This window comes from Pinus tabuliformis, chromosome 9 (assembly GCF_031772625.1).
Source record: "Pinus tabuliformis cultivar Carrire ecotype Pingquan chromosome 9, CPIR1, whole genome shotgun sequence".
Classification (NCBI taxonomy): domain Eukaryota; kingdom Viridiplantae; phylum Streptophyta; class Pinopsida; order Pinales; family Pinaceae; genus Pinus; species Pinus tabuliformis.
This window is the reverse complement of record NC_142307.1, coordinates 1344238766-1344260963: the sequence shown is the minus strand read 5'-3', so window position 1 is coordinate 1344260963 and position 22198 is coordinate 1344238766.

Genomic DNA, 22198 nt, shown 5'->3' with positions numbered 1-22198 from the left:
AATGCTTTAGGTGAGGTAATCTTATTTAAGGAGCGATACCTCACTAGTTACTCCAATTTGGCAGGTTTTAACTTTTGCCCTTCATCCTTTCTTTATGCAAGCTGGAAACGGCTAATCCTACGAGTTTAACGGGTTAGACCTACAGGTTTAAAGGGAGGACCTAAAAATTTACAAAAATTAAATAGTCGTCCCGTGCTTGCACTCCAAAAGGTTTGCATGCCCCCAGGTATAAAGTATAATTTCAAGGCTCTTCTTCTCCTCTGTCCCACCTTTGTTTTTCTACTTGTCGTCTTGCTATATTTTTAACGATACTTGTCTTCTCGTTATTTTTCGGTGCCGATGGTACTTGTCTTCCCATCAGTTCACTTTTTGATTTTTGCAAGATCGCAACAGATAAAACATTGGTGTTACGGGGGAGAGGTCCTCTTACTTATTATCCGAAAAATGGTTTTGTTTGCTGCCGCAAACTAAACTCTCTTTTCGGCGATGTCTATCATTAGGTTGCTAAGGATGGTGACTACTTGTTGCAGCAATTTCCTCTCTTTCTTTGAAGACTGCCCCTACTTCTCTTTTAAAACATATTGTTTTAATGGGTGAGGCTTGACATTCAAAGATGGTGCCTTCTTGCTGCCACAAATAGACCCCCTCCTTAGGAGAGCCCATCTCTTTAGACAAAGGGAGCGATTCTTCCGCTTCAACATAACTTTGACAAAAGAATTTTATCCTAGAACAACCCTCTCTTCCTTTTTTGGACGGGGTACGGACTAGCCCATTCTTCCGCGGAAATTAACTTTATACCTAAGGTTTTCTCTGCCCGAGGCAGGCCAGGGTGCATGCCCCCTGGGTCCCCATTCTTTTCTTCTCGAATTACTCGCATTCATCGGGAAGTAGAACCGGAGGCGGTGGCATTCCTTGAGTGAATAAACCGTTAAGGGATGGTATTTGACTATTTGCAATGCGTGATCCTGGAAATGAAAGTTGGTCTACGAGCTTGACCATTCTTCCTTCGTGTGAAAAACACATGACTCTAAAGAGCGAGGACACTATTGCCTCCATGCAATATATATAGTCTCGTCCAAGGAGTAAGTTATATGCCAAGGGTCCCTGGACGACCATGATGTTCATATGAACTGTCTTCCCTTTCAATGTAACTGGAACATTGGGGAGAACCCCTAACGGGTGACTGGTTCCTTTATCAAAACCTGATAGATTTCTCATCTCAGGTAAAAGCGCCGGGCAACCCAGTGCTTTCCAAGCAACAGAGGAAAGGATATTCACAGATGCCCCTTCATCAATGATAGTTCCAGCCATCACCATTCTGTAGATTTGGACTATGATTCTGAATGGGATACTGGCTGGTAACCGGGGTCTGCCTAGTTGATTCCAATCAAAGGATACAACTAGGTTGCTTGGTGGTGGGACCGAATATACGGCCGGATACGACCCTGACGATGTTCCTTCCTGCGATAAAGGAATGGGCGCATTGCCCTGATGCTCATCAGAGTCTGTGTTGATGAAAAGAATATGGACGGTGTCATCCTTATCCTCTTCAGTGAGGGTGTCATTTGAAGATGGGTCTTCAATGACGGGGTCATTGGAGGATGAAACCTCCGAAGGAAGAACGGGGTCGACTGCCGTTTCGACCTTTAGACTTTCGTCTGTTCTGGATTCAGTAGGTTCATTTTCAATGACCGACACTTCAGCTGACCACTTGAGCGGGTCAGCTGGATTTTCAACTACCGAGGGATTAGGCGCGAGTTTTTGGTATCCAGGAGGAAGTCGTAACGGTGAAACCGGACGATCTTCCAAAACTCTCTTTGCCTCATCTAAGAATGGACATTTGTGGATGGCGTTATCGCCTTCACACAATATACAGGGTGATCTTGGTCTCCCTCTTCGTCCTTCACTCTCGCTAGTTGACGGACTGCAATCAACATGACTACCAGAGGTTGATGCTACCGGATTGTGCAACCTTGGGGACCAGTCCCTTAGTATCCGGGGAATACAGGGACAATCACGATGGAAGTGGGCCCCTTTGCAAATGACACATGGCGATTTAGGCCCGGTTGGTGCAGTGTGTGGGTTTTTGTCAGCTGTCTTTTGCTTGCCCCCAGTCGCCTTCGCCATAGGCCCCTTCTGCTTCTTTTCTCTCTTCTTCTTTTCCTTCTTCTCCATGGGAGGCTGACTTTTGCCGGCTCTTCCTTGTGAAGATGAAGGACAGAGGAAGAATTGTAAGAAGTGGAAGGCTGGTGGGTAGCTCTAGACTGTTCTGACTGTTGATTCGACTGCTCAGGATTAGTGGCGATCTGGACTACATTAGTTGAAAAGAGCCATACAGGTAGGCCAATTGTCAATCCTGGAAGTGACAATGTTGCCATATGAGGCGCACCAACATCTCCCCAAGAGGAGAAGGGATTTGGACTTCCACCAAGGTTGTTTCCTTGGTTGGTGGGCTCCATACTTTTCAACTGAAAGATCAACGTGGGAATAACAGGTGATTATGTTCCGCTTAAAATAAATTTTATTAACGACGCTTTTAGACACAAACTTGCTTTTTCATGTTTTAAGAGTCGAGAAAAAGCTAAAGATGACTCTAGTCGCCTTCGATGTTTTAACGAGCCCGAAGTGACAAATGCTCGGATGGACTTTTTCAGTTATAGAATTTGAAAAAAGCCAAAAGAAACTTCTCTGGAGATCTAGGCAGAGGGTGTGCCAAACTTTTCGCGAAACCACAGAATACGTTTTACGGTACGGGTGGTCGATCTTCGTGAATGCTGTGTTCACTGCATCGCGATCAGTAGGGCAGTCGACACGGCTTCCTATGGATAAAGGATAATTGCCTATAGGGGTCTCCCAATATATACGCGACGGTACGTGGGAGCACAAGTCCGTATTAGTGCCACCGACTCTCAGGAGGAATCACCCACCTTCGTAGAGATCGACAGTCACTATGTTTAACGACGCCGGAACACGTCTCTACCTAGACCTCTATGTGTTTGCGTTATGTTACAAAGCGTTGTTATGTAAATTGGATTTATTTTAATGTTGATCTTGCTTATCAGTTTGCCTTTAAGGATCACCACGAGATGTATATAACAAATTCCTGAATGCAGTCTAAGATGAGAAGCAAACTTTTCAATCTTTCAACTTTGAAAACCTTAACTACTGAGGGAAGAGAAAGGCAAATCTTTTCACACAGATCATAGAGCACGCACTAAAATGCAAATCTTTCCTAAATCGTCAAGCACACAGTCAAATGCAAAATGCACAATGCATGTATTTTCTTTTCCCTTTCTTAATGTGGATGGATTACAAAAAGAAAGTGGTTATATAACTTTGATTTCGATTTAAAGCGAAAGTAAACAAGTTTGTCCAAAATCAAAAGACACCTTAAGATTCACTTGCTTAATCACTGGAAATACATGAAATCAAACCATACTAACGAAAGTAAAATGACTAATCAGCTATGGACAACAAATAAGCTAACTCTTTAGACCAGCAAAATGCTTAACACAGGTTCAGATCTAAAAGGCCAAAAGCATGACTAGTTTTACTTTTCGTTATGGGAAATTGTAAATGAGTAAGAAATACAAAGAACAAGTACAATTTCGTTATATAACAGAGGCAGAATGATGGCAAGTAATATTGGTTTCAAAATAGGCACAAGACTGACACCTAGCAGCAAAACTAAGTGAAAACAGGCAAGAGAAAGGAGGAAACCCCAAATGCACTAGGCAAATTTGGGCCAACGTAGGCTCTACACAGCCAAACTGGCTCTCAGCGCAGGTAGCCCCTTCGGGACCTGCGTTGCAAAGTAGGTAGCCTGTGTACTACCTGCTTTGGAAAACGAGAATTGCGTTTTCACAGTTTCCGGGTCATAATTTTCTCAAAAATGCACGGTTTTTGCTCAAATCAGAAACAATCAGTCAAGCACACTCAAAGGGATGATTAGGAAGGTGCAAAGCTATCACTAGGAGCTTAAAAGGATCCTTGTAGATCAGCTCTTCAAATCATGAATTTGCTCAGAAAATGAGCAAGAGTAGCTGCCCTCTACTTCGCTTTTGATATAGTCAAAAGCTTTTCGATTTGGTACTCTTTTGTTCAGGAAATGAATAGCAAAATACTACAAACACAATCAAACGGATACGATCCCCAGCGGAGTCGCCAGTTTGTTGTAGGGAAAAGTATCCGACTCGGATGACCCTATCCCACTCTAAGGGTGACAGTTCCTTAGCAACAACTGTAAAACAAACTACTTAAGGTTTACTTCTTTATGAAAGCAAAAGAGAATGGAGAAAGCACTAACCGTTGCCTTGCGCTTAATGTCGAATCCAAACTCTTCTCTTTGGCCGCTTGCTCCTAGCTCTTTGTTCTTCTGCTCGCCCAGCTACGATGAGATCCTGCAAAATAACAAAGAAGGAAACTACAAGAGGCATGCAATCATAATTGGTTCATGGATTAGTGTAAACCAAACATGCAATCATCACAATATATAATTGAAACAAGAGCACATAGAAGAACCTCAATAGCTTTTATTAATGAAGAAATAAAGGTTCTGAGAGTATTACAACCATTGAAGGCTCCAACCCAGCAACACCTCTCAGCAGAAAGAATTGCTCTTCTTCACCTCTCTCAAACAATCACCCAATAACTCAATAGTGAAACCAACAGCATATCATTACTTTGCACAAAATTCCAGCCTCCTGAGCTCATAGGAGAGAGCTCAATATATAGATGAATTGAGAAAGGATGAGTCAGCTTGCAACTGATGTGTAGCTGCCTTGTGTCCTCTCTCTCTTCAGTTAATCTTTAGTTGATCTTCAGTTCTTGAGTCCACTTGGAGAACTTTGCTTCCACTTGGAGAAACAGAGCCTCTGACTCATCACAAGGCGAAATACCTGATCCAAGTGTCATTTTTGGAAGATTCCAAAGCAATGACTCACTGTGCCACTTGTCCCTTCTCGCTCAGCGCAGGTGGCCTTTGTCCCACTTGCTTTGCAACGCAGGTACACCATGGAGCAACTGAGTTTCAGCGCAGAAACCTAGTGGAGCACCTGCTTTGATTTCAGGATTGCTTGTTTTTGAGTGTTTTCAGGTGGAGAACTGATCTGAGAGCTGTTGGTTTGCTGACCTTGTTCCTCTAGGGGTAAGAACATCATGTTTAGGGAACTTTGGATCCCTTGGATTATTGACAATTCATGCTTGTTGCTGTAAGGCACAAAATTGTCTATAACACACATCCATCCCCTCCATGAACACTCATTTTTTTTTCAGGGTTCGGACACAATTTAGTCATGGTTCAACCTTCTACAGGAAGCTACAGGACTTTCTACAGGAAGTTCTGTATTTTTACCAGAAACATCCTGTAGAAGCCTTTGGGCAGGCCAGAATCAATTATGGAGAGGGATTTGAAGCTTGATGTCTGTTGAGGAGGCATGCAACCACTCTTTTCTTCCATCCTCCACTGGTTTCATCTCCTTTCACCACCATTGCTCCCATTAGATTGAATATAGTTACACAATCATACCAAAGCTGAGAATTCTCTAGGAAAAGGAGCAAGTAGTGGGAAGAAGCAAAGAGAAAAGCATGGTTTCATGATAGAGAAGAGACATCACTTCAGAAGCTTGGCATGATAGGGAGGCCACCAGGGCCATCAAAGATGAGGAGATAGATTGGTTGCTCAGAGGATGAGCAACACTTTCAGTAGGGGGGTGATGATGAGCCCCAAAAATGGATAATTATTTGGGCTCATTCAACCTCCTAATTCGACTTAATCCACCATTCTCATTAGTTTATTGCATGTTTTTGATTATATTTATGCTAATAGAGTGAATTGGGTTAGTCATTATGCCAACAAGTCTAATGTGTGCTTTGTGTAGCCTTTTTGGTCAATTTGGAGACAAAGTCAATGGTTGAAATGAGCACTTGGCAGCCAAATTCATGGAGAGTATTTTTAGGAAGGTGTTCCCTTTATTTATGGGTCGTTACCTCGAATTCTCCACCATCAGCTCAGAGTTCAAGGGCCACCAAATCAATTAGCACAAGGGCAGCCAAGCAAGTCAAGTAGGACTGTTGTTAACTACAAGTTTTGGGCAGCCGAGTCCCTAAAGTTTAGGAGGACTGTTGGGGTCCTCAATTTGTATAAATAAGAGGGCTTAGGGCCTCATTTCAGTTAGTCATTTTTGTTAGCTAGTGGTTAGTCATTTTTGTAGCCAATGGTTAGTCATTTTGTAGGCAGAAGTTAGCTAGTTTGTATTTCGATTTTTAGGCAATAGATTAGCTTTGCTTTCAACTCATTTTCAAGTTCTCCTTGTGGACAGTTTTGATGTAACTCTTCTTTTCTTGCTCAATAAAGATGAATCCAGCTTTGCACCAGCTCTAAATCTCTCTTAGGAGGCTATAGCTCTTGGGGTTGGGCCCATCTCAAGCGCCCAATACCTCCTTTGATTATCTTTATGTGTTTTTGCTGCATTCTTAGAATAAAATCTGCTATTTAGATTTAAATATTGTGTTGTTATTTAGGTTGATTTCGATGATTAAAAAGGTTCTTCATGTTCAGATTTACTTTCTAGGTTAATCACAGGGAATATATTCAGAAAAAAGCTACCAAGTACTTTGGATCTCACCTCCCCTTCAGTGGAATCATGAGCTGGGACCAATGTAACCTTGCTACCCACAAAAACACATTCTTTGCTTCACCATGCAATTATTAGTGTTCGAATCTCATTTGCAGAACTTGATATCAGTTTTGGATGCATGTTTAGGTTTATGATTGCTTAGTCGCATAGTTGTTTCACATGGTTTCCTTGCAAATAAACTTCTGTTCATTTCCTTTTGCTATTAGGTCAGATTAGAGTGAAGTAACTAGGTCATAGGTTTTATAAGTGTTTGTTTGCTTAGTTTGAAAAACCACTTGCAGAGTACCTGTTATCATTCCTTACCTGCCCATACTCCATCCAAACTACTTGCTTCACCCTCCACTTAGAGCCCTTACCTTACATTTGCCTCATTCGCTTACTTTGCCATGATTCTCATATTCTTGTGCAACATCGTTTCATCCCTCCTTGAACAGATCTCAGCATCTACGCCACTCCTCAACTCCATCCTCCAAGTCTTGAACTCCCCTACACCCTTATTTCACCTCCATACTCATTCCTCCACCTTTTTCCCTCCATCCATGCTTCAAAACCCCATTTCTGAACATCATGTAGAAAAATTACAGAACATCCTGTAGAAATCCTAAACATCCTATAAAACCCCTACAGACTTCCTGTAGAAGCTCACGAATGAGGTTTCTTGATAGACAAACTCTGTGAAACTCTCTGGAAGGGTGTTAGGGACTCCCTAGACCCTCTCTGAACCTTCCCAACATCTTCCAAGCATTTCTCCTCCTTGATCCACCTCTGCACAGTCAAAAATAGTTAAAAGCACATGCATGATAATTCCAACAACTTAATCAAAAATACAAAAAGATGTTTTCTTCAGATAGAGGTAGTCTAGACACATGTATTTTACCTTCATAGAAGTAATGGCATCTCTTTCAGTAGTTTGCATGCTCTCCTTTGCGTCAGTAGGACTAGCTGGTAGAATTAGGGTTTGCTAGGGTTTGCGTTTCTTTGGCTTTCAGTTTCTTTTTGCAATTAGATTAGCTTCCTTCGAGTTAGCTTTCATCCATCAATTAAAAAGCTTCTTCTAAGAGCTCATAGAAGTTGGCTTAAGCTCCTAGCGGACTTGTGCCAGCTGACCAAGTGACAGCTGCGGCAAGAGCTAGTACTTGTGCATACAGCACCGTCGCTTCCAAGTTTGTTACGAACTACCGGGTTGATAAAATTAAAGAAGGGAGTTCCAGGAGTTGTAGCATTATTGCTACAATACTGGAGCCCACCACTAACCTATACTACAATCATGTATGCATGTGTACTTTCATGTGGGTTATATGTTGATGAACTAATTCATAACTTATTGCTCACATGTTTGTTTGAATATTTGCTTTTCATTCCACACTAATGTTAGTAATCTATTGTGAATTAATTTGTAATTAATATCTAACACTCTTATTCCTATATCTTTCAGATGGTTTTAGCTCACTGACTCCTCTTGAGGCATACTTCCTCTTATTGTGCTACTACATTCTTGCACTATGTTCTGTAAGTTTATCTATTATGGGATGATTTCGTCCCCATTCTTTGGATATTTTGTACTTGCTCTGACATTAACAACTACTCATTTGAATTCTAAGAGGAAAACTAACATGGTGCTAGCCTGGCCCACATACTAAATGGGGATCCTATCCCAAATGGTGTGAGGTCTAATTGGGACTTCACACTGAGGAGACCCCCTTACTGTTGGTGGTACATTTTCCCCTGTCAACATGCTCGTAACTAGAGCAATGTGATGCCCATAATTCACCGTGCACCCCAGATGTACTAGAACAACAAATAAATGGTATAGATGATTATTTGCATATTCATCTCCACGAGTCAACTCCATGGGAAAGCCACACGATAAGCTGGCAAATAAGAACATCAAGTGGAGAATTGATCCTCAACCTTTTCTCAGCTTCTTGAAAATGACAACACTTGTCACACCAATACTTTTTCCCAATCAGTTTCTCCATAGCACTAAATGCCTTTAGAAAAATTGACAGAGAAAAACTTTGTTGTATCTACATGCTCAAATCCATGAATGACTCTTCTCTACATGTTACACTTTCGCTACACAAAAAATAAGTTTCGCTTGTGAAAGTACAACTGAATACCTCACAATTACCATGTATTTCACCCTTGGCTTCCTCATCTTGGTGAGGACTCTCCGTGCTATTCCATATTGTGATTTCTTTGTCAAGAATATTAAAAATACATATCAAAAACTCACGTGCATCTTGTTGGGTTTCACTACGACTGAAAGAATCTCATTCTCTTCCATTACCATGTTCTTCGACTTCAAATTACAATGATACACCCTCTAGCCGTGACAAACAAAACAACGACACTCATCAGTTGATGAAAATATTTCCTCGTGACATCCTCCTTTAATCTCTCCTTAGTGACCTTGTTGAAGATATCTGCGCCTCTAACATATTCATCTTGCTCACTAATTTCCACGACCTCCACACGACTCCTCATAATTGAATCCATTTTCCATACATTGTGTGGTTGATCCAAGTGGATATTGGTGGCCACCCGCCTATTCCACCTAGATCTCTAGTTGGTTTCATCAGTTTCCTTTATTATAGCACAATTTACTATGTTTAGCAGTTTTTGGAGTCCTGAACTTTTGGAACTATTTTGACCCCCTAAACGACGTTTAATTGAGGTCCGCAATAGGCCCATAGCCATAGGCAAGGGCCTGCCGCAAATCCTATAGTACCCAGATAGATATTTCTAACGAGGTATCATACGTGCTGAACGAAGATCATATGACCAAGTTACGACCCTGGGAAGTTGGCTACCCAACTAATCCTAACGGGGCCCACAAACTCTTGGTGTTCCATCGCCTAGGGTAAGGTTTTTGGTTGTTTAGGGTTTCCCCTTACCGTTCAATAATAAAAAGGCCCTTGAGCCTCATTGTAATATAGTTCAGAGGCATGTATCTGCCACATCTCTTCTCAGAGATAAGCTACCCAAGCTAGTTTATTTCCATTCTTCTTGTAAGCATCTTTCAGTTCTTTGATATTAATGAAATGAAGATTTATTTATACTACATCTATGTGTTTATGTTTATATATGTATTCTGTTGCATTTCTGCATAAGTTCAGATCAATGTTATTAGAGCAGTTTTCTCTTTCTCTGCCTTTCTTTGCATGTCCCCAACGAGGTTAGGGTATAATGAGTTAGGGCTCGAATTGGTTGAACCTTTGCAAGACCAACCTCACAAATCCTGACGGCCTCCCATGGCGAAAGAAAATAAAGACGAGGGAGCAGGAGATCCTTTCAAAATATTGCTCGAGGAAGCCCTCGAGTGACAAAGGAACATGATGATGGATAAATTTTCCCAGATCCTTCGACGACTACCCATAGGCGACGCATCTTCATCCAACAACCAGTCTGGAGGCGCCACTCCCTTTAAGGTACAAGTCAAATTTGAAATTCCCATATTTGAAGGCCAGATAGATGCAAACATTGTAGATAGATGGTTAAATATGTTGGAAGGATATTTTTCAGTTCATGACTTTTCCAATTAGGAAAATATTACTTTTGCACTCCTCAAATCCGCCCCCCATGTCAAGGATTGGTGGGGAACCTATTGTGAACAGAAGGATGAGAGGGAACCCTCACTATTTTCAGTTTCACCCACTTAGAATTCTTTTCGAGATGTCATCAAGTAATAATATTACCCTGTCAGGAGCTATGAAGGTAAACACATAAAGTGGACCATGCTACGGTAGGGAAAGGACCAAGACGTGCCAGAGTTCACAAATATTTTTCATACCCTTCACATGAAGTTGCGCATAAAGGATTCTAAGCAACATTTTGTACTCAAGTACCACGACTATCTACACAAGTACATATAGGATGAGATGGAGTTCCTGGACATCTCCTCGCTTGGCGTTTCCTATCAATACGTTGTCAAGATCGAGCAGAAATTTAAACAAAAGAAGCAAGACTTTGGATTTACGAATCCAAAGCAAGGGAAAGGCACCCCCAAACCATAGAACAAAGGACAAAGACAAGGCAGGGTGACCCAAGATAACTCACTGAATCTACAAGTAAAGAGCAAGACCACAAAGACAAATAAGGACACAGGGAAATAGTGTGAGTTCCCTAAGAGCCCCACTCACAACACAAGTGAGTGTCGAGCCAAGTAGTCGCTGGTGGCTGAGATGAAGGCTTCCGAATCAGATGCATGTTTAGATTCTGAGTCAAAACCTGATAAGGGGAATGAAAAAGGGAAGTAGATTATTGATGTGGAGCCCAACGCCACCGTTGCCACCACCAAGATCCAGAATATTGAGCCCATAGATCCAGAGGAGGGGGAGCATCTCTTCCACTCATAGATGTGGGTGAAGGGTTCTCCATTACAGTTCATTGTCGACAACGGAAGCTAAAACAACCTCATTTCAGTAGAGGTTGGGCTTACAGACTACACCACACCCGTAACTGTACACCATCAGGTGGCTTCACCAAGGATGAGATCTTTGCGTCAGCCAACAATGTCGCCTTCCCTACAACATCAAGCCCTTCACAAATTATGCCAAACATACTTTTGGAAGTGTCATGTTGTGTATGAGTCTAGGCCTCACACTGTTATTATTTCTTTCAAAAATAAGTTATACAGGATACTGGAGATAACATCGCCTACCACCATCTCTTTGATCTCTGTGAGGAAATGCAGTAATATCATTTCCCAGACCGAGAAATTTGTCTTCCTTATGATTTTCCCTCAGGGAAAGAAGAATATTGTAGCTGCATCCACAACCTCCACACATGGATACTTTACATGATAGCGGTAGATGGACAAGGTCATGGAGGAATATAGGGACATCTTCACCTCACCCACAATGGTACCCCTAGATTGTCAGGTCAAGCACTCCATCGATCTAACTTCGAGCGCTCCGCTACCCAATGGAACGATATACCGACACGTTTTTATGGATAATGATGAAATTAAGAGACAGATTCAAGAGCTATTGCATAAAGGGCACATCAGGCCAAGTTCATCACCCTGTGGGAGCCCGATCGTGTTGGTACAAAATAAAAATGACACCTGGAGACTCTGTATTGACTATCGAACACTGAATAAGATCACTGTCCACAATAGGTATCCAATCCCACAAATTGATGACCTTCTGGACCAATTCAGGGGGGCCAAATATTTTAGCAAGATTGATTTGAAGTCTGGTTATCACCAGGTGCCAATTGAACCCTCCAATGTGTGGAAGACTGCCTTCAAATACAAGGTAGGCTTTTTTGAATGGTTGGTCATGCCTTTCGTGTTGACAAATTCTCACACAACCGTCATGAGGTTGATGGATGCAATCTTGTGGCCCTTCACCAAATCATTCACGGTAGTGTATTTGGACGACATCCTGATATTCAACCAGAGTTAGGAAGGGCACCTACACCATATCCGACAGGTCCTCCAAACCGTGCGACAACACAAGTTGTGTGCCAATTTGGAGAAATGCACTTTTGGTATGACCCGGGTTCAATATCTTGGGTACAACATTGATGAGCAGGGTGTGCATGTGGACCCAACCAAGATACAAGATATTTGATATTGGTCATCCCCAACCACTCTAACAGAGCTACACAACTTTTTGGGTCTTTCCAATTTCTATTGCAGGTTCGTGTTGGGTTTCTCTCATATCACCTCGCCTTTGAGTCAAGACACCAAGGGCGGAGTAAAAGCAAAGTTATTCTGGTCTCAATCCCAATAGAAGGCATTCCCCAAGTTGAAGCATCGCCTCTGCTCTACACCAGTGCTCACACCAGACCTGCAACAACCATTTGAGATTGAGACAGATGCCTCCAACTGTGCTATCGGGGCAGTTCTTACTTAGTAGGAGCATCTGGTGGCATATCACAGTGAGACACTTTCAGACATAAGCTGAAAGTATCCCACCTATGACAAAGAGATGTATTCCATTGTGCAGGCATGCCAATAATGGAAGCATTACATTCCAAGGAAGGAAATGGTTATCCACATAGACCATCAACCCATGCAGTTCATACAAACACAAGGAAAGTTGCAGAACGATCGTCATCAGAAATAGTCCACACACATACAACAGTTCCATTTGAACATCAAGTACAAGAATGGAAACATCAATAATGTTGCACACTACCTTAGTCGTCCATCAGTCATAACACTGACCATTGTGCTCAACTCTTGAGGATACAAGACTTAATGGTCACATCTTTACAAGAGTGATCCAAAATTCAACACCACATACCAAATGCTCTTAGAAGGTAAGCAAGTTGTAGACTTTCACCTCCAGGGCACACCGTTATGCCACATGGGACACCTCTGTGTTCCTTCAAGCAAGCGTGCCAAGATGATTTGGGAGGCGCACTACAGTCGGGTTGCTAAACATTTTGGGGTAGAGAAGACAATAGCAGTATTGTAGAAGTATTATTATTGGCTAAACCTTTGAAAAGATGTTGGGAAGCACATAATATCCTGCAATGCCCACGCCATTGACAAACCTCCAATCAAGAAGCAAGGCATGTATACTCCCCTACCTACTCCTGGCTAACCCTGGGCATCCATCTCCATGGATTACATGTCGGGCCTTCCTTCTACAAAGCATGGCAATGACTGTGTTTTCGTAGTCGTCGAGAGATTCTTTAAGATGGCCATTTTGGTAGCCTGTAAGAAGATTATCACAGCAGAAGCCACTGCCAAACTTTTCTTTGAACGGGTATGGGTGCACTTTTGGATCCCACACTTCATTATCTCAAATCGGGATAGTCGGTTCCTAATTCCATTTTGGTCAAGCCTTTAGTCATTTTTGGATACCAAGCTCACTATGTCCATGACCTTCCACCCCCAAACTAATGGCCAAACAGAGGTCATCAACAGAATGATCGTGCACATCCTGTGCATGTACAACTTGAAGTACCCACACATATGGGATGAGATCCTTGCTTACATCCAACATAACTACAATAGAGCTCTCCACAGATCAAATGGCTACAACCCCTTTCAGCTGGGATTGGGATTCCAGCCACTATGTTCCATTGATGTTACCATACCATTTGCAGCTACTCAAGCAAATTCGGCTCATGTCTAGTTCGAAGCTGAAAGGGCTAACAACTTCATTGAGCGGATTTAAAACATCATCCAACTGGTCCATGACATATTGGATAGAGAAAATGGTAAGTATAAACAGGGTCATGATCAACATCGGGCACCACACAAGTTCCAAGTGGGTGATAAAGTTTGGTTACATTTGCAGAAGGAGCGCCTCATTGGGCCCCACCGTAAGATTCGTCTGCTCTGATATGGGCCTTACACCATCGCTAAGATTGTAGGGGAAAATGATTTTGTGTTCGACATTCCACCGTTCCTTGGCATGCACCCAACATTCAATGTGGATCGACTGTGACCATACTTTCACCCATTGCTGGACACATCAGACATTGTTGAGCAACTAACACCAACAGAGCTCAACCTAAGCTACATTGAACATGCAACAACTGATAGGATCATGGAAACACATATCAAGAACACTCACCAACAAAGGATCCAACTATATCAAGTTGTCAAAGCAGGCCAACTCCTTCACTAGGACAAGTGGCTCACTAGGGACCAGGTTCAACATAAATTTCCTCACCTCATGGAGGCTTTGCACGTAATGGGGACCATTGTTTCCTAAGGGGGGAGGATTGATCCAGGTGGATATTAGTGGCCACCCACCTATTCCACCTAGACCTCCAGTCAGTTTCATCAATTTCCTTGATTATAGCACAATTTACTATTTTTAGCAGTTTTTCGGGTCCTAAACTTCCAGCATTGTTTTGACCCCCTAAATGACGTTTTTTTTAGGTTTGCAGCAAGCCCTTGATGCCACAAATCATATATTTTTCAGATAAATATTTCTAATGAGGTGTCATGCACACAAAAAAGAGATCATATGACCAAGTTACGAGCCCAGGAATTTGGATTCCCAACTAACCCCAACGGGGCTCACAAACTCTTGGCGTTCCATCTCCTCGGATTAGGTTTTTGGCTGTTTACAATTTCCCCTTGTTCAATAATAAAAATTCCCTTGAGCCCCATTTTAATAAAGTTCAGAGGCATATAGCTGCCACATCTCTTATCAGAGATAAGCTACCATCGCCTGAGCTAGTTTATTTCCATTCTGCTTGCAAGCGTCTTTCAATTATTTGATATTAATGAAATGAATATTTATTTTGTTGCATCTTTGTGATGTTTATGTTTATATATGTATTTTGTTTCCTTCTTGTATAAGTATGGATCAATGCCACTCCTTTCTCCCACTTCAAAGTTCTTGACTGGTACTACAACTGCCACAGAACACTATGACTCCCCTCGCTTTATTAACTTATCAGTGTCGACCGCATTTCATGAACATAACCAAAATCGCTAATTTTGGGCGTCTCAACTTGTTTACTTTTGCTAATTACATTACGAACCATCAACCACACCATCAAATTCCTAACCTTGCAAATTACACTCCATGACATTGATTGCAAAATTAGATTCTCAACCCTTCTACTCATACTCCAATGAGGTCATGTTTGCAATGTCAACTAACTTAAAAGTGCTTCACTCATTTGCCACTTGGTTGGTTTGCCACTTCATCTTGGGCTCTCTTCAACCGCCCTTGAATTTTTTTTCAATCCAACATTTTCTTAGATTGAACCTCCAAAGGTAGACCTTGCATGAATTTCTATACACATAGGGCATTCACACTTCACACTCAACTCTAGGCTCTTATACTCACCAAGCTCTAATACTAACCAGGCTTAGCTATGATACCATATATTAGGATCATAGAGCATCGAGATAAATGGTGTTGTCTAAAGATACCATTGTTTTATCCCACTAGCCAACAGGACGATTCAACATGAGTTTGCCGAGCCTTTAAATAGTCTACATCAATGATGAATACCATGGGAAAAACCATGGGTGCCCATAAAACTAGAGCTTGAAAAACCACCAGTAACTTGACCGAGTCAAGTTTACTTAAAACACCCTAACACTAATTCTGATATATCTTTGAAGTACTTAACCAAATTCCCACCGCTATCCTCTATCTCCCGAATCAAATTAATATTTTTCTTGTAGTTCACATATTAATGGAAGAATTTCGTATTGTTGTCCCTTTCCATTATCAAAATGGCCTTTATTTTTTGTCTCCATAATTCCTCTTCACGAGATAACCAACCTTTTTGGAAACTTCCAAAGCTTTTAAAGACTCCAAATATTCATTGGAAAAAACAACTGAAACATTTGATTGATAAATAGAGATTATGCTAGGTTCAATATCCTTTAAAGCAACTTCTTGTTTTTATTTGAAAGAAATGCTACAAGATTTCATTTTTTTTGTTTATTTGGAAAAGGCTATGGGAATTTTTTTCATATGAGGGATAAAATCATTTTTAGTTATTTGTGTCCAATTATCTTTGACTAACTTGATGAATTCTTCTTCCTTGAGCTAAGAGCTATTAAATTTGAATGACATTGGGGCCTTGATATCATTGATCCCTATCTAAGAAATTTGAGGCAATGGTTTGAGATCCCCCCAGATCACCCAAGACTTAAGAAGCAAGTTAGAAGATAAAATGGACTCTGAAGTGAAAAAACAATCAAGCCTTTTTTATACAACCTCGTCATGGACATGATGGTTTCTTGAGGTAGGAACTGATTTGATTAACTTGGTATCAACAAGATGAAGAGAATTGAAAAAATCTTCCAAAGGGTCCACATGTGGATTTTCTCCCAAAACGACATTGATAAAAGTAACCAGGTTTAAGTCTCTGCCTAGTATATTAGGAATATTAGTAGAAAAAATAGAAGCACAAAGATCTTCCCAAAAGGGTCTTCTGTCAGCGTATGGACTATAAACATTTAATACATTCTAGATCGAATTACTTGGCTTGAATTCCAACTCCACTGAGATGCTACTATTATGTGTATATGATGTAAATGCCTTCAAAGAAGGATTCCAAGTAGTGGTCAACCCATCATATAAGTCATCCAAGTCAAGGGAACAAAAGGAACAACCTTTACGCTAGGGAACTAGAATAGATCTAGCTTTTTTCTCCATAGGTCATTTTTATTAGAGAATAACAATGTTTGGACAATGGGCTAATAAGAGCCTATTAAGTGCAAGCCTCTTAAAGGTGCCCCAAAACCCCCTAATGGTAAGAGATAAGATAATCATCTTGAAATCCCAACAGGGGCCTTTTTTTTCCAAGGACCCAAAGAATAATGTTTTGTTTGCCTAGTTTTATGTCAACTTTGGATTTTTGTTTAGCCTTAGAAAGGTATGGCTTTCTTCCTCTATGGCCTGGCGTGGAGGCGTCCGCTACTAACCGTCCTTTTGAGATATAGAAGATATATAGGATTTTATTTCATTTATTAACATTCTTGTTACTAATTAAAAGTGTTGGGCGCGGGATCCCCCAAGGGCAGTTTTGGGGCTCAGAGCCCATATTTTGGTCCAATTTTGTAATTCCAATGTAAAGACTCCACATTTTGTGGACACGGAGCGCGTAGATGTTAAAGAGTCATAGGGTTGTTCGCCCTTATTTTGATAATGTAATGTCGGTTGTAGAAGATCTACCCATGGTCCGCGGACCATGGGATTGTATAAATAGAGCTAAGCTCTAAGTAGTTAGAGGCATCAATAATGGATTAAGATCAAACATGTATGCGAGATAGCTCTGAAGTAGAAGTCTAAGTTTTGGGTCATAGCATAGGTAGAGGCTCTACAACTGAGTGCGCAGAGGCCTAGAAGTCCGCAGCTGAGTGCACGGACCCCTGCAACTGAGTGCGCAGGGCGAGTTGAGTCTGTAATTATCTGGAAGTATTAATAAAGAGAAGTATTCTATCATTTCTGCGTCTTTATTTCCTGTTTATGCATCTATTATATTGGGTATGAATTTCACTTCTAATGCTTATATGATGCGTGAATGTGTATAATTATATTGGTTAAGTGAATGCAAGTAAGAACATATGTGTACGTGAAGAAAACTATGATCCAATAATAAGTTAAGTAAGATACTTAGCCTAGTTTGGGAAATAGCTCACTTCGATGCCCTAGCAGCGCAAAAGGACTTCAGCCCTTGGTTAGGGCTGTGCGAAAGCTGATTGTGACACTTCACGAAGGTACTAAAGGGTAGAGTAGAGAGATAAGTAACCTGCGCGAAGGCAGGAATAGTTAGAATAAATCGACATCACAACCATATTAAGGGTGCTGAAACTTGGTTCCAGCATCTCCCCATACTGCTTCAGGTGAGACTTCAGTCCGCGCTCCACGGGCTGATGCCGAAAGGGCTAGTAGTGTAGGGATTTGTTTGGCTAACTAATGTTGAACCTGGGTCAGGCCCCCTCAAGCCAACAAATGGTTCTGTTGCTGGTACCAGAATCTGCATAAGATATGTGCGATGGCGTATCATTAGAATCCAACTAAGAAGTAAATCGAAGGCTGGTTGGACAGAAGGATTCACGAGTTCACGACACAAGAAAACAGAAACTCGTGACTGTCAAAAGAACAGTGGTTAGATAGCTACCTATATACGGAGATCCATGAAATATTTTTCACCTCCTTTCCTACTGAACTATACGAGTGGATCGCGAAGCTAGTAGATAGCCAAGGAAGGTGGAAACTTGACAGTCCTATTATGTGGACCCCAGAGCTAGAGCGAAGATTGGAAGCATCGGAGGATAAGATCGCAAGCGCCATCGATCATTGGCTCAATTGCATTATAGGAGGATTTTTTACTGAGTTTGCAATCGACACCTCAGTCAGCTATAGCGAGGCAACGCGACACTTCTTCAAAGGACCACAAGGTAAGTACATAAAATCTTTGAATACTTGGATTAAAATGTTGTTGTGCGAAAAGTGGGTTATGTAGTTACCTTGATGTTCGGGGCTATACGAAGCGGAAAGGTTTACAGGAATGAAGGAAATAAGAATCCAGAGAATAGCCCCTTGATTTCACCTCCGCAAGGGGAAGAAGAAGAGCTCGCGAAAGTCTCTCTGTGAAGTGCTATTCATCTGATAAGACAAAGAATTCCACGAATACCACCTCCACCCACACCACCGTCGGCTTCACCCCCATCTTCACCATCATCACCGCCATCACCCCCATCTTCACCACCATCACCGCCATCACCGCGAACACAGTGAAGTTGCCTTTGTTCAAAGGCTTGGGAAATGAGGACCCGGACCAATTCTGGTTCGTAGTGAAGGCTGTATGGGAAGCTCAAGGTGTGATAGATGACCATATAAAGAAAGCAACACTGGTTAGCACCCTGTAGGATCGTGCACTGACCTGGTATATTAAGTACTCCAATGATAACCCAAATGTGAGAGTAGCGGACATCGAAGCAACACTGAATAGGGAATTTAGCAGGCCTAAATCTAAAGCGCAGTCGATTATTGGATTCAAAGAAATCATGATGCTACCAGGTGAGATGCCTTGGGAGCTGGATCAAAGGCTAAAATGTATGATTTGCGAAGCCAATATGAATTTGATGGATGGACAGCATTGCGAGTGGTTTGTAGCTTCGCTACTACCACACTTAAGGAGTGCGTTGTCGCAACAAAATATAACAACTCAGGCAGAGGCCTTGGAGATTTCCATGAGACTACATGAGACCCCGATGCAGGATCCTAATCTGGGAGTTCAGCGGATCCACGCTCAGCAGAAGAATCTGTGCCTTGAGATGCAGAGTCTGAAACAGGACAGGACGGTTCGACCAGAAGTGCGTGAGGAAGTATGGTGCATGAAATGCAAGAGTTAGGGTCATGACAAAGACCACTGCCTGGTCTTTACAAATTACCTTGCAGGAGGAGGACCAATTCCTTGAAGGCTAGAAGCTCAAGCAGGACCTAGTGTGATGCCTGCTTTGTGGTGCGATATCTGTCAAGTAGCCAGAAAACATGCCATGGATAACTGCCACTTGTTACAGAAGTATACGCAAACTCCACAATAGTTATTCTACAACTTTTGTAGGTCAGTGGGACATGATGAGCGTACTTGTAGGAGCTATGAATTGATGATGGATAGAACTCCTGCCTATAGGGTTCAGGCCGAAACGTGACCCCTTGACCAGAATGTAGGGATGGCGCGAACAGGATTTCAGGGGCGCGGACGAGGCCGAGGTGGAGGAGGACCTGGTAGAGGTTGAGGACAGTTGATTTGCTACAATTGCAGAGGACCAGGACATTATGCCCGCGATTGCACTAATCCAACGCGTCCGTTGTGCAAGTATTGCACACTGTTTGACCATGAAATAGAAGATTTTCCTATGCTAATAGCTAGGATACGTGACAAAGGGGCACTACCACCTCCCCCAACTCAGAACCTGTAGATGATGAGGTTTGAGCCGCACGAGGAAGATTTGAATGTAAATATAGTGCTCCGAAGTGGAATCGCGATGAAATATGATAAGGGAAAACAACCGGAAGACAGTACCCGGGTTTGCAAAGCCCCAACGAAAGATTCTGGGTTTGATTTGGAGCGCGCTCAGGAAACCTTCATGGAAGCTAAGGAAAGTTTCACTGAGGCCTCCGCTTCAGGAAGCAAAGATCAGCCTGAGCTGGAGATGTATCCCTCCATGCTCACAAGTTTCCTGGAAACTTGTATGAAGTTACTGCGCGATAGTAAGGCTGTGAAAGGGTTACAGGAACTCATCAACAGATGCACTGGGACCACGCCAGGAGAACCATGTGTAGTCTGAAAGATCAGAAAGCATAAAACAACGACAGGGCGTGAAATGGGACTCACCATGCAGATCGGAGAATACGGGATGGATCAAGTCATTCTGGATTTGGGCTCAGATGTGAATGTTTTACTAAAACAAACATGGGAGTGAATGGGGAGACTTGTGCTGCAATGGTCTCCGATTCAGCTGAGAATGTCGAATCAGCAAAAAATCATACCCATGGGGTGATTGTAGGGATAAACTATGGATATTGAGGGAGCGAGTGTGCTGGCAAATTTTGAAGTGATAGAGATTGTTGATGACAACAATCCCTACCCCGTGCTCCTGGGAATTGACTGGGCTACTGATATGAACGGGTTAATCAATCTAAATGTCAGCCTCACTCTCATAATAAAACAATTATAAATCCAAAATTATAATTAAATAAATCAAATCTTGAGAATTAGGAGTTAGTTCCTCAAACTAGGGAGTTTAGTTAGGATGAGAGATTCTCTCCAAATACTTCTCCTAGATTAGTGTGTTGCTAAGATATTATTTCAACCAAGTTTGTTCAAGATAGATGCACTATCTTGAGACAAACTTCCTCATGTATTTATGTGTACTATTATCATTATTTGTATTTGGATTGAGAAGGAGAATGAGAGGAATACAGTGAGGCTCTTAGGCCTTTTCCGCCATGTCTGGTTTGGATATATTTCTGCTATTTATTTTATATGTGTTTTATCATTAGTGGTTTAATTTTCTTCACTAAAAAACTGGAAGATGATCTTTGAGAAGAAGTCATTGCGCGTAATCATACCCCTGGATCCTGCTGAAGGATCGCGCTATATGGAACCAGTCTGTGACTATGAGAGTGATGATGATCTGGACTGCATCTATAAGATAACAGCGGGCAACCAAGACTGGGTGAATCCCATCACGGATGGGTGGATTACATGGGAGTGCGAGAGCTCCTACACTTTAGATTCTGATGAAGAAGTAGAACAGTGGTAGAATCGGTTACATGAGGTAACTATGCTGAATTTCAACATGATGACCCGGTCGCTGCGCTGCGTGTCGAAAGAAGCAAGAGATATGACTACTTATGATGGTCTAAATGAGGTAGATACTTTCTTGGATGCATTTGAAAGGGAGGTGCTAGAAAAGCAATGCTTCCAGGCCTTGGACTGGGTATTGTGCACTACACACACAAGATGGTGGGGTACGCACAAAGGAAGCTTTGATGATTGGCACGAATGTAGGAGAATGATGCAAGTACAATTTGGGAAGCCTAAGATGTGACTGACAGACAAGTATGATGGACAGGATGATCTGTGTGCACATCTGGCCAAGTGGACACAGGCCTATGGAGAAAAGCCACAACCTGAGTGGGTGCACCTATTCTATCATACCCTAGATGTTATACCAATGAACTGGTATATAGAAACAGAGCTCCGCCATGGGACAGGTGAATGGGATATCCTGTGCGAAGGATTCATGATGACCTTCAGTTTTGAGGATGGGTGGGATAGTATTGATGAAGTGCTACAAGAGGTAAAAGCAGCCATCTTTAGGATACCACAGGAGCCTTTAGACCTGATTCAGCCTGAATGGGCTACTCAGCTGAGTCACGTGCTAGAATGTTATAATGTAACTACTAAAGAGGAGGATGAGGATCCGCAGAATATTAACATTCTAGAAACAGAAGGCCACCGTGAGGTTCAAGGACCACAGATTGAGAACCCTGATATAACTGCGCTAGTGAAAACTAAGCAGGTGAACATTGGTACGGAGGTAGAACCCAAATTTGCAAAGATCGGAGACTACTAGGATGACGCGACAGTGGATAAAG